Consider the following 14101-nt stretch of genomic DNA (forward strand, 5'->3'; position numbering starts at 1 on the left):
AAAAGCCCATGATTGGACCAGAACCATTAGCAAAAGCCAATTGAGGGGGCAGGAGAATGCTAGGAATGTGATTGGAGTGACTAGGGGGTCCCTAGGCCAATCATTAGTGAATACGCCCCCCAGTATATAAGATAGCCCCCGCCAAATTCCCAGCATTGTTATACAGGGACATGGAAGAGAGTGGAAGCAGTTCTGTTAATTTTACTTTAAAAGTGTAATTTAGCATGTATTAGTGTGAGGAAAGGGATATCTAGTGTAGTTAGGGTGCTCTTTTACACTTTAGTTAGATGCAAAAATTTAGTTTCTGTAGGGAAAGTGTTAAGTGCCAGGGTGACCGTAATGTAGTGTAGGGTGAACTGACTGCTATGGCAGGGTGACCAAACCCTTCTATTTCAGGGTGACCGTAGTGTAGTGTAGGGTGAACTGACACTGACTGCTATGGCAGGGTGACCAAACCCTTCCATATCAGGGTGACCGCTATAGAGAAAAGATAGTTTCTCTGAAGTCACTTTCGCTGCAGTAATATGGCTTCGCCCCTGTCAGCTTGCTTTTTGGCTGCAGGCGTCTATAGGGATTTTTTGAGCACATGTTTGGAGTCAGGCATGACATCTGAACATGTGTATAGGGGGTATATATACACACCCATGTATGTATATATACACCTGCACATATATAGGTGTGAAAGGAGCAGAAAACACTACTTGCGCTAATGAAATAACACCAATATAGTTACGCTCCTATCACACCTATATATGTCTAAGTGTAAAATACATATAAGTATGTTTGTATATATACCACTATACACAAGTTCAGATGTTTTGCCTGCCTCCAAAGAACCCAAGAAAATGCCCAAAAAAAACGCTAGCGTCAAAAAAAAACGCCCAGGTGTGTTGTTGCAGGCATTTTTTTGGGGTTTTTGGAGGCAGGCAAAACATCTGAACTTGTGTATAGTGGTATATATACACACATACTTATATGTATTTTACACTTAGACATATATAGGTGTTATAGGAGCAGAGCCATATTAGTGTAAATGATTTCATTAGCGCAAGCATATATTTCTGCTACTTGGGTCCTCAAAAGACCCCAAAAAATGCCCAAAAAAACGCTTGCTACTAAACCGGCAAGGTGTGAAAAGCGAGAAGCCACTATCCTGTTCTATAAGTGACCTAATACAAACAATCTTTTTTTTTTATGGTTCTGGACATGCTACAGAGCTGAAACTTCGCATGTACACTTTTTAGACCCCCCAGATACTAAATTCAAATATATTTTTTATTTTTTTTTATTTTTTCAATAATTGGCTCTCTATCAAAAATGACAATTTTTAAGAACTTTTTGTGTGATTAATAGTCCCTGGGGTATGACCCAGAACCCTAGGCACTTTTTAGGGGCATTTATTGGGTTTTAGGGCTTCAAAATGGTGTTTTTTGATTACCGAAGTTCGGGTCCCATTGATTTCAATGGGGTTCTGAAATCCGGGCCGAACTTTCGGGAAGTTCGGATGTTCTGGCCGAACCGAACTTTTGAAAAGTTTGATCATCCCTAGTCTGCAAGAGCCTGACATCGTACCCACAATCTGCTGATTGTGAGTGTAGTTCTTTACAGGATGTCAAGAAAAAAAAACAATGCACATTTTTTTTTTTTTACTTGCCAGAAAATGTGCATTTATTATTCAATTTTATAGGCACCTTTCACACAGGGCAGAATGCAGCTGCGATCTGCTTGCTGAGCAAGGGATCCATTTGCTGATCCCCACTGAGCAGACGGATGACAGGTCTGTGTCTGCTCCGCTTATGCAGAGTGGACACAGAAACAGACCGCTCAACTCTATGGGCAGTCAGATATAAACGGACCGACTGCCATCTGATCCCATCTGCCAGATGGAAAGGGAACAGATCCTCGTTCATCTCTTTTTGGCGGATCAGATTGGATGTAGGCAGGTGTAAACAGACATGTGTCTGCTGATCCATAGAAAAGGATGGAGGTTCTGATCGCGTCCGCCTGAAAAACGGAAGGGTGGACCCGATCAGGACGACCCCGTGTGAAAGGGGCATACACACTATTTTTATACAATTTTTTGTACAACTTTCCTTCAGATTTGCCAAAACCATATAATATGAGGTCAAACCCTAACACTTTAAAATTGTATGCAGTCGGGCAGGCCCTTGAACTACATAGTTGAAGGCGAATCTAAAGAAAATAAAACAAAAAAAATTCTATAGTGTGTATCCAGCTTAAGGCTTGGTTCACACTGGTGTGATGCGGGAAACCCTGCGAATCCAGTGCGGGTTCCCGCAGCGCACCCGAATCACCAGCAGGTCACACTGCCCTCTGCGAATCGCTGCGGGTGTCAATACAAAGTTAATGACACCCACAGATCGGTCCACAAAACGGAGTGCGAACTGTGAATTCAGACAGGAATCAGATTGCATGGGTGTGAACACCCATGTGATCAGATTCTGGTGCGGACAAAAAAAAAAAATTGTCCTGCACTAGTTTGGTCCGAATGCAATGTGATCTCAGCCATACAGTTTGTATGGCAGAATTTGCATCGCACAGACATCGCATGTGATCTGTACAGCAATGTGGTGCGAATAACATGCAATGTCTGGCATCGCACCAGTGTGAACCGAGCCTAAGGCCCCTTTCACACATGATGTTTGTTTGTCCATTTTTCCTCCATCCATTGACAGATGGAAAACGGACATCAATGCATCTCTATGGGAAAAATAGATGTAAATGGATGATCATCCATTTACATCAGTTTACATCCGCATCCGTCATCATCCATTTTTTAAACTGATCAAAGCCCTATTTTCCTTCTGTTAAAAAAACGTATCGGACGAAAAACAGATGTAAACTGACAAATGGTCAAATTTTCATCCGTTTTTGCATTGGTAGCGGATGTAAAAAAAACTGATGAGCACTGATGAAGAACAGTTAAAGAACAGATGAAAAACTGATGAGCACTGATTAAGAACAGTTGAAGAACAGATGAAAAACTGATGAATACTTCATCCATTTTGACATGACTGAACTGATGAAACGAACAGTCCGCATTCCCGGTGCACATATATGCAATGCGGGAACCCTGAGAATCCACTGCGGGTTCCCGCATCGCATTCAAATCGCAGGCAGGTCACACTGCCATATGCAAATCTCTGGGGGTGTCAATACAAAGTTAACGACACCCCCAGATCAGTTTGCATATCGCAGTGCAAACTGTCAGTTCGGGCCTGAATCAGATTGTATAGGTGTGAACCACCATGCAATCCGATTCTGCTGCAGACCCAAAAAAGGGTCCCGTGCGTGTTGTTTCTGAATTCGATGCAAATTCAGTAATACAATCTGTATGGCTGAATTCGCATCACACAGACATCGCATGTGATTTGCAGAGCAGTGCGCTCTGAATCACATGCAATGTCTGTCATAGCATAAATGTGAACCTGCAGTGCCATCTTAAGAGCATTAAAGGGCCCCCGGGCAATGCAGTGCGCTGGGGCCCTGCCTACACAATCACCCACGAGAATAAAAATGCAAATTATCGATTTGGCGATATTTGTTGGTACAGCAGTGCCAGGCTAATGACAGCTTCCAAGTTTGGCGACTGGGTCCGGTGAACACACGGACACGAGTCAGACTCAACTGTCCTGTGTGTGCCTGTTCCCATGGAGGTGGATAGGCATTCCTGCAGTTGTGGGCTCCCCCTCCATGGCCCAAGTGGCCTGACAGCAGCGCATGGCCAACAGGCGCTTGCCACCTGCTAAGTTCGGCAGTGGGATGCACATGGGAATCGGGACTAATGCTTGGCTGGGGCTGGGTTGCTAGGCAGGTGGGGCCCCCAGGCAACTGCCCAGCTTGCCCATTCAGTAAGATGGCCCTGTGAACCGGGGCTAAAGGGGCCCCCCCAGGCAAGTGGGGCCCCCGGGCAACTGCCCAGCGTGCCCATTCGGTAAGAAGGCCCTGTGAACCGGGGCTAAAGGTGAACTTAGCATTTAGGAAAGCTTGATCTGAAACGAGCAGTGAAAGTGTGGCAGCAATACTCACTTATGGCCACTAGATGGCTTACTGCTGTCCACTAGCCAGGCTTCCATTTCTCTTTGCACTCCTTATAATGGCTATGGGTCTTCAGTTAGTTAAAACAGATGTATTTATTTATAGATGTCATTTCCCTTCTAATAAAAATATTTTCTATTCCCACGCAATTTTTTAAAGGCACCTTCTGCTCTCTCTATATATTATATATATATATATATATATATATATATATATATATATATATATATATAAATATATATATATTTTATTACATAGATAGTAGGTTGCTTTAAAAGAATCTCAGGTTGTAAACATGAGATTCTATTTTTTTTAAAGCAACCATGCCTTTTGTGGATTCTTAGCAGCAGCAGCAGCAGCTGTATTCTGCATCAAAGCCAGGCTGGCATTAGCTGTAGTGGGGGATGCCAAGCACTGACGCATCTTAGTCTGGCCCTCCCTGGCAGTGGATGATGCCAGTCCCATTAATGCAGTGCAGATCTGCTGGCATCAGAGGGGTTACTAGCCCAGCAGATGTAACCTAATCCAGCCTGTAGAATGGCATCCAGTCCTGTACACATCACCAGCCCCATCCATCCCCTCCTGAGCTCTGATCACCGCCTCCTTTCCTCAGGGAGGGGGGACACCACACTCCCATACATTCACACACACACACACTGGCCGCAATCCTTGCTCTATTCCTGCTTGAATGTGGAGCCTTCCTCATCATCATCCTCCTCCTACCTGGATCTGCACTGACCGCACCAGACATCATGGTCCCCTGCAGCTAGGACAGCTATGAGCTGTCATCCTGGGCTACATGTAGGACCCCCTCCAGCAGGTAAAGCAGCTCTGATGATCACAGGCCCCCTTTGTGCTCTCTGCCCCCTCCATGCTGTCAGTCATGTCTTCTTATGCTTATCTAATATTTCTCTGTCTTTCCATCACATTGCATTTCTTTGTAGCCAGCACTTGGCACACTTTGTACAATGAAGGGCTGTTGGTCATTGGACACTGTGTTGATTCCTTGCTATGCTGTCAGATTTCTTTAAATTAGGGTATAACCAGCTGCACAGGATTCTCTGATCGCTTTAATCAGGCTTTATTATAGATGCTCTTGGCGTTTGTATGATTCACACATTTTGCAGTAGGGATTGCAGTCTGGATGTTCTCTATGTAAAGCAGTGAACAGAACTTTCATATCACGGTCACCATAAACTCCTGGCTATCCTGTTTAGGGTTCGTTCACACCATGGCCGCTGAGCTGCATTGGACTGCATAGATCAACGCAGGCTTGATGCAAGGGAACGTAAAATAAATAGTTCTCTATGTGCCCTGTTCACACTGTAACTAGGGATGCACTGGGGCAGGTGAACCCAGGTATGGGCCCAATGGTCTGTGGCCATGGGCACCTATACAAGGGGCATGTAGATGTGTGGCATGCCCCAGCTGCAGATGATTGGCCCGTGCAGATGACAGCTTCCTGGTGGGCTTACACATGTGGGTTTGGATCCTAGTCAGGGACTATTCATAGGATTCAGATATATTGGGCAGACTAGATGGGCCAAATGGTTCTTATCTGCCGACACATTCTATGTTTCTATGTTCAACCTCATCACTGACCATAATGCTGCGTTAAGGTGGGTTGCGGCGCATTGCATAAAAATGCAGACATGCCGCTTTTTTTTTTTTTAACCACATTAGAGAAACTTAACATACTGCAGTGACAGAGATGAATGAAATTTGATTTTATAAGAGAAAATAAAAAGGTAAGGCGGGACTTGCATTGTACCAAGGCACCACTCCTCACTGCCACTACCAAACAGGCACAAACCCGCATAGTAAGCCCCATTCACATGGGCATACCTATGCGTAAACCATTGCAAAGATGGCCATCCTTGCTTGCACAGGCATCTGCATGCAGGCAGTCCGCGTCATGTCTATTGGGATGCAGCGGCTGCATGGACACAGCCTCTGTTCCCAGTTTTTCAGCCGTGCAGGTGTGGATCCCCAAACACACATTGGGGGAGATTTACTTAAATTGGTGCACATAGGATCTGGTTCAGCTGTGCATGATAACCAATCAGCTTCTAGGTTTTAGGCCCCTTTCTCCACTGATGCATAGGCATTTGCATGCAGGCAGTCTGTGTCATGTCTATTGGGATGCAGCGGCTGCATGGACAGCCTCTGCTCCCAATCTGTCTGCCGTGCAGATGTGGGTCCCCAAACACACATTAGGGGGGATTTACTAAAATCGGTGCACTTTGGTTACCATCCATAGCGGCACCAGATCCTATCAGCTTCTAGGTTTTAGGCCCCTTTCTTCACTGAGCAGGCGGATGACAGTTTTGTGTCTGCCCTACAGCCCACTGTCCTCTATTTACTGTCAGATGGAAACAGACCGCAGTTTTCATCCAACTGTCATCCGATCTCATCCACCAGACAGATGGGGAACGGATCCTCATCCGTCTGTTTTTAGCAGACAGGATCTGATCAGATATTGGCAGGTGTCAGACACATGTCTGTTGACATCCGCCGCTCCATAAAGAACAATGGATGGTCCGATCGGGTCCTCCTTAAAAAAACTGACAGGCAGACCTGATTGCTCTGTCCTTGTGAAAGGGGCCTTATTGTCAAAGCTTAAAGCTGAAGTCCAGCTTTTCATGCACTTTGCTGGCCCAAACAAACTATGTATCTCACTAACATGTGAGGCCGCTGGATTTGTGGTATAAACCTGTATGTAGCTGAGGCTCCATACTGCTTACCGCTCTGTGTTCTGGGTTCATACCAAGATTTCCTGTCTCATACCTGGGACACAGTAGAGTCTATCTGCTTGGCGCTCAGCCATTCGGAGAGAGCAATGTATTCTAGCAATGAATACAAAGCTTCCTCTGATTGGCTGAGTCAGAGAGGTTGATGAGGTCACAACCTCTGACGAATGTTTGTATTCATTGCTAGAATACATTACTTTCTTTGACTGGCTGAACACCGATCAGATTGACTCTACTGTGTTCCAGGTATGAGACGGGAAGTTTCAACTTGAACCCAGAACGCAGTGTGGTATCCACAGCTACATACAGTTTATGCCACACATCCAACGGCCTTACATGTTAGTGAGAGACATAGTTCATTTGGGCCAGCTGTATAGTGTATCAAAAGCTGGAGTTCAGCTTTAAAATAGATCTATAGGCACATTTTTATTTTGGATAGAGTAAGTGAGGGATATAACCCCTGTCAGATTTTTTGTTTTGCCATCTGTGTCCCATTGGGGAGATTTCCCTTCACTTCCTGTTCCACAGCCAAAACAGGAAGTGAGAGAGAATCCCTGCAAATTGAGGGAATTCCTTGGTGACCCCCGGGTCACCAGAACTAGTGTCCCTATTGGAAGATTTTCCCTCTTATTACTTTTCTGGGGACAACCCAATTTGTGATTTTCTTTTACTTTCAATGATAACAGGACAAATAGAGAGGGTGAATCTTCGTAACAGGTGCACAGACATCATTAAAAAAATTGACAAGGGTTCTAATCCTTCTGCGCTCTATCCAAAACTAAAAAAAAAAAAAATTGCCTTTAGGGCTCTTTCACACAGGCGGACCGTTCAGATCCGCCTGTCTGTTTTTTTGGCGGATCTGAACGGTCCCCCCATGCATCTCTATGGGGCATCGGATGTCAGTGGAGACATGTCCGCTGACATCCGATCCGATCAGTCAAATCTGGACGGATGGAAACCCTATTTTCTATCCGTCCAGTGGATCAGATCGGATGAGAATGGACCGACGGGCCGTTCCCATCCGATTTCCCCCATAGAGATGCATGGGGAACTGACAGCTGTGTCTCCGCACACAGCACGGAGACACAGCTGTGATCCTCCTGCTTAGCGGGGGATCGGCGGATCGATCCCCCGCTGAGAAAAACGGACTCCGTCCGACGGACTCAGTGTGTGAAAGGGGCCTAAGTTATACTTTAATTGAACAAGCTGAAGTTAGAAGCTGATTGGTTACTACATACAGCTGCACCAGATTCTGTGCGCTCCAATTTTAGGGACTTTTACACGGGTGCCTCCAGTTCCGATCAGCAGGGCATCTGTGGGTTAATCTCCTGATGATGGGAGCAGGGCGGATGATAGGTCCTTAACCACTCAGTTTATGCAGAGAGGACCTGGACAGACCCGCTCTGCTCTATGGGCGGCAGAGTGTAAACATTTAGGGGCGGCAGGGTGTAAACATCTATGGGCGGCAGAGTGTAAACATTTAGGGGCGGCAGGGTGTAAACATCTATGGGTGGCAGAGTGTAAACATTTAGGGGCGGCAGGGTGTAAACATCTATGGGCGGCAGAGTGTAAACATTTAGGGGCGGCAGGGTGTAAACATCTATGGGTGGCAGAGTGTAAACATTTAGGGACGGCAGGGTGTAAACATCTATGGGCAGCAGAGTGTAAACATTTAAGGACGGCAGGGTGTAAACATCTATGGGCGGCAGAGTGTAAACATTTAGGGGCGGCAGGGTGTAAACATCTATGGGCGACAGAGTGTAAACATTTAGGGGCGGCAGGGTGTAAACATCTATGGGCAGCAGAGTGTAAACATTTAGGGGCGGCAGGGTGTAAACAACTATTGGCGGCAGAGTGTAAACATTTAGGGACGGCAGGGTGTAAACATATATGAGCGGCAGGCTGTAAACATCTGTAGGTGGCAGGGTGTAAACAGACAGCTGTCTTTGATCCAGTCCCCCCAAAAGGTAGAGGAAGCAGTCCTCCATTTTTTTTTTTTTTTTTGTTAGCAGGCCTGATCGAACCTGGAGGTAGGTGTTTGAAAAGAGGCACAAGTCTGTTTACACCCACAGGTCCGTAGGAATCTTCCGATCAGGTCCTCCTGAAAAACTGACAGGCAGACCTGATCTGATAACCCTTGTGGAAGAGCCCTTAGTAAATCCCCCCTCATTGTCTACATTTAGGGACACGCACCCACACAGCTGTTGAATTGGAACCAGCATGACCAGCAAGAAATGAATAGGACTGCCTACATGCGGATGCACAGAACACCTGTGCATCCTGTGTGGGCAAAGAGGGCCCTTCACATGGGTCCAGTGTACACAGATACGCCCATATAAATTGGGCCTAAAACAGTCTTTTTTTTAAAATGTAGGCTGATATGAACAGGACCTCTAAGCATGTCTAAACTAAACTTAAAGTATATTGCAGTGTTCCAGTGCTTGGCGGTTGAATTAGTCTTCTTTTTCAGGCTAATATATCCGATCAGGTCCACCTGTCAGTTTTTAGGTGGACCTGATCGGATGCTCTATGCACCCCTATGGAGCAGGGGATGTCAGTGGTGACATGTCCGCTGACACCCGCTGCTATCCGATCTGATCCTGTTTGTGAAATCCAGGCAGATGGAAACCCTATTTTCCATCTGGTGGATCGGATGAAAAAGTATAGTCGGTCTATTTTCATCTGATCTCCCATAGAGGAAAGCGGGGATCTGACAGGTCTGTCTCTGCAAAGTAAGCGGAGACTGACCTGTCATCCGCCTGCAAAATGGAGTCTGCCGGTCGGAAATCCCCTGTGAAAGGACCCTTAAGCTTTGAAAAAGAAAGCTAGAGTGGTTGCCATGCACAGCTTCTCACATTTCTGGCTGTTCCAGCCTTATTAAAGGGGAAGTAAACTCATCAATTTAACTGTTTCAAAAATCAGTTGCATTCTCGACATGTGACTAGAATGTAACTGCCACATTGGTTGTTTTACTCTCAACCAAACTGTCATCAAATGGATGGTGTCATAACTGATTACATGTGCAGCATCATGGTAGTTAAAGCGGAGTTCCACCCAAAAGTGGAACTTCCGCTTTAGGGAGTCCTGACCCCCCGACATGCCACATTTGGCATGTCATTTTTTTTTGGGGGGGGGGAGCGGGTACCTAGTTTTGATAGGTACCCGCTCCCACTTCCGCTCGGAGCGCCACGGCGCCCTGAGCGGAAGTTCTCCTCTCCCCCTCCCTCCCTGCAATCTTCTGGGACACGTCAGAGGTCCCAGAAGATTGCCGGCCAATCACGGCGCGCAGCGCGACTCGCGCATGCGCAGTGTGTACCCGGCTGTGAAGCCGCAAACTGTAACAGCCGGGTGCCCACAGCAGTGATGCCGGCGCCGAGGGAGAGGATCGAGGCTTCGGGCGGCCGCATTGCTGGACCGTTGGACAGGTGAGTAAATGGCTGGAACTCCGCTTTAAAGATCAAACAAAGGTCAAGATGGTAGCTTCCCTGACTGAAATCGATAGGAGGGTTTAGTTCCACTTTATGATTTACTGCTGTTTGGGGGCTCTGGGCTTCGAATGGCAGCCTCCAGCAGGAAGCAAGTTGTTATGGGTAAAGTTCCCTAAAATCCACTTTAAATTCCCCTCTTTTTTTGTTTAATAAATTTTTATTAAGAAATTTTTAACCAGAACAAGTGCAAATACAGAAATACACATCGAATCAACCAGTCAAGATAATGACAACATTATACAGCAGAGTAAACACATGTTCAAGAGTGAAACAGTTATTCTGGCAAATACTGAAACCCCATAGAAGTAGGGGTAGAGAAGAGAGAGAGAATGTTAGAAAAGAGAAAAAGAAAGGGGGGGGGAATGAAAAGGGGGAAAGACGAAGAGTGTTGAGGGAGGGGGGAGAGATTCAGAGAGGAGGGTGGTGAGGGGGGGGGGTGGACATGAAGGGGGAGGTTGGGGGGGGGGGGTCGGAGAGGAGGGGGAAAAGGGGGGGGCGGCTGATCAGTCTCCGAGATGATGAGCATTCTATTACCTCATTCTATAATCCAAAACGTGACAAATAACATCAATATCACTATCAATATCATGTGAGAGTCCAAACTCTCCCTAGGGGTTGGATACAATATCAGGAGAATTATTTATCAGAGTAGCGTAGTCAGCCGAATGTGTGAACGTTAGCCAACGGGCCCAGATAGAATTGGCCTTAGCAGAGAGATTGCGTAATGAATATGACATATCCTCCATGCGGTAGGTATAGTTGACCGCCAGCAGCCACTGACGAACCGTCGGAGCTGAGGGTTGAGCCCACAGTTTCGGGATAAGGGACTTAGCGGCATTCAGGAGGTGAGGGGTTATTGAATTCTTGTAGCTGTAGAGAGGTTCCTTGGTGGAGTGGAACAAAACCGTCCATGGGTCATCTAGGACTGGGGAACCCTGAATTTTGTGTATCAGTGGGAGTATTGCTTCCCAATATCACCTAATGACTGGACAAGACCACCAAATATGAGCATGCGTTCCCCGACACCTGCAGCCCCTCCAACAGCGGTCAGAGGAGTCAGGAAAGATACTTTTCAGTCTGGAGGGAGTGAGATGCCAGCGAGTGAGCAATTTAAAGTTCATCTCTGCTGTACGGGCCGAAACCGTGGTCTTGTGGGACATGGTCATAATAGTCGTCTTTTGTTCATCTGACAGCGAGCCCCCCCAATTCACTTTCCCAGGCAGCAAAAAAGCGTAGGTCCGAAGAGGTATGCAGATCCAACAGTGCCTTGTAAAAAGACGACAGCGACTTAGCTGGTGGAGGGGAATGGGCCAAAATGTGTTCGATCGGTGTGAGATCCTCATAAGTGCGTAACGGTGTTGGTATTAAATTCCCCTCTTGGTCTGATTTATTCAGGATTGTAGGGGTTACTGTTAGGCCCTGCTCACACCTAGGCGTTTGCGATCCCAAAACGCCCTGCAAAACTGACAAATTGCACCACGCTTGTTCAGGTGGCATTCATTTTCAATGGCATCTAAATGTGGGTGCGATTCTGCCTGCAAAAAAGAGCAGGTGGTTTGTTTGGGTGACAGGCTTTGTGCAATGTGGTTTTCCGCGATTGCAGCACGGTTTATCACACAACAAACATGGCAGAATAGTACCCGCATTTTGGAGCCTTTGAAAAAGAAAGGCACTTGAACATCAATTTTTCAGAGTGTTTTTGGATAAGGCCCTGTTTACACCTAGGCGTTTGTGATCGCAGGCAGAATCGTGGCAATTCTGCCCACAATCTCAAAGGCCAAGGTGTAAAAGGAGCCTTATCCTATGTGAAGGGTGTCTTATCTACTAACAATTCACAGATGAAAAGCACACTCTAGGCCTTTCAGTAGAGGAAGGGAGATAAAAACTATAAAAGTACAGTATTTTCAAAGCCAGGAAATTCCATAAGGGAAAGTTAAAGTGGTTGTAAAGGCAGGTTTTTTAACTTAATGGATTCTATGCATTAAGATAAAAAGTCTTCTGTGGGCAGCAGCCCCCTCATACTTACCTGAGCCCTTGTCTATCCAGCGATGTCCACGAATGCCTCGTCCGTCCTGGGACTATCCCTCCTTATTGGCTGAGACACTGCTCCATCGGCTCCTGCTGCTGTCAATCAAAGTCAGTCAGCCAATGAGGAGATAAAGGGGATGGGGCCGGGCTGCAGCTCCGTGTCTGAATGGACACAGGGAGCATTGACTTGGCTTGGGTGCCCCCATAGCAAGGGCACTCACCAGGAGAGAGGGGCCAGGAGAGCAGAAGAGGGGCCCAAGAAATGAAAGGGTCAGGGCTACTCTGCGCAAAACCAACTGCACAGGGCAGGTAAGTATAGCATGTTTTTTAATTTTATTTAAAAAAATGAGACTTTACAATCACTTTAACCACTTAAGCCCCGGAAGATTTTACCCCCTTCCTGACCCGGGGGTTTTTTGTGATTTTTTTACTGCATGACTTTAACGGACAATTGCGCGGTCGTGCGACACTGTACCTAAACGATTTTCACGTCCTTTTTTCCCCATAAACAGAGCTTTCTTTTGGTGGTATTTGATCACCTGTGCGATTTTTTGATCATGCGCTATAAACAAAAAAAGAGGGTAAATTTTGCAAAAATAACAATATTTTTCACTTTTTTTTATATGAAATTCCCCCCAAAAAAATGTAAAAATCTAAATTTTTTAACATTTTCGGCCAATTTGTTTCATGCTACATATGTTTGGTAAAAAAAAATCGCAAAAAGCGTATTTTGATTGGTTTGCGCAAAAGTTATCGCGTTTACTAACCAAGGGAAAGATTTTTGTCATTTTTGGTGTTTTTTTTTTAACGAGTAATGGCGGCGATCTGCGATTTTTTTTTATTTTTTTTGCGGTACTGCGACATTGCGGCGGACATATCGGACCCTTGACTGACATTTTTGACACTTTTGGGGGTCCCAGTGACATTACTGCAGTAATCAGTGCTATACATATGCACTGTTACTGTAAAAATGACACTGGCAGGGAAGGGGTTAACTGTATTGGACAGGGAGGGGTTAAGTGTGTCCTAGGGGCGTGTTTCTAACTGTGATGGGACAGGTCTCCTATTGTAAAAACAGAGATCAACGGTTCTAAATAGTAGAACCGTCTGATCTCCATTTTTACACAGGGGAGAATGACTGGTGGCTTGTTTACATAAGCCGCCCGCCTTTCTCCCGCTCTACCGACGATCGGCGAGTGACCGGCGAACATCGGGTCCGCCGGTCACACGCCCGGACTTCTCTGTGAACGAGCCGACTATTGGCTCAAAACCCGGTGACAGGCTAGCGACGTAGATCTACGTCACTCTGCCTGGCCGGGGCTGACTGCCGCAGTAAATATACTGTGCGCAGTCGGCAACTGGTTAAACACTATTCCTAAAATATCTTAAACACTTTTATTTTTTTACAAATAAAATCAAGTGTTCAAATTAAGAGTATAGGGGTGTTCAGGCATTCTAATACTCTCACCCAGTCTGGCCCTTTATATTAAGATTCTAGAACATTGATATGTTTGTAGGCCTCTCCACAATCCTGATCAAAGCCTGATGGCCTGAGGAAAGGAAAAGATTTTTGGCCGATATGAATGTGGCAGGCAGAAACCCTCAGCACTCCGTCCTCCATAGGTCGAAACATCCAAGTTCACCTGATGGGATCTTTTTCTACAAAGAGAAAATATGGCTGGGTACTGGGGCCATCAGAGCACGAGTTTCTATCTCATCTTGCTATTTTGGTGTGGCAGCACAATTTCAATAGATGCTATTTGTAAGATCCTGGTA

The 14101-nt window shown here is 46.0% G+C and overlaps 1 protein-coding gene across 1 annotated transcript in view; it reads left to right on the forward strand.

Annotated features, from left to right (window-relative positions):
- The first annotated feature begins 4677 nt into the window (after positions 1 to 4677).
- TLCD4 (TLC domain containing 4) overlaps positions 4678 to 14101 on the forward strand; it is a 135930-nt gene continuing 126506 nt past the window's right edge. Inside the window, exon 1 of the mRNA XM_082265864.1 lies at positions 4678 to 4879. The gene's annotated coding sequence lies outside the window, so the exon portion shown is untranslated. The remainder of the gene's footprint in view (positions 4880 to 14101) is intronic.

The sequence above is a fragment of the Pelophylax lessonae genome (assembly GCF_965119305.1).
Source record: "Pelophylax lessonae genome assembly, chromosome: 8".
Lineage (NCBI taxonomy): Eukaryota > Metazoa > Chordata > Amphibia > Anura > Ranidae > Pelophylax > Pelophylax lessonae.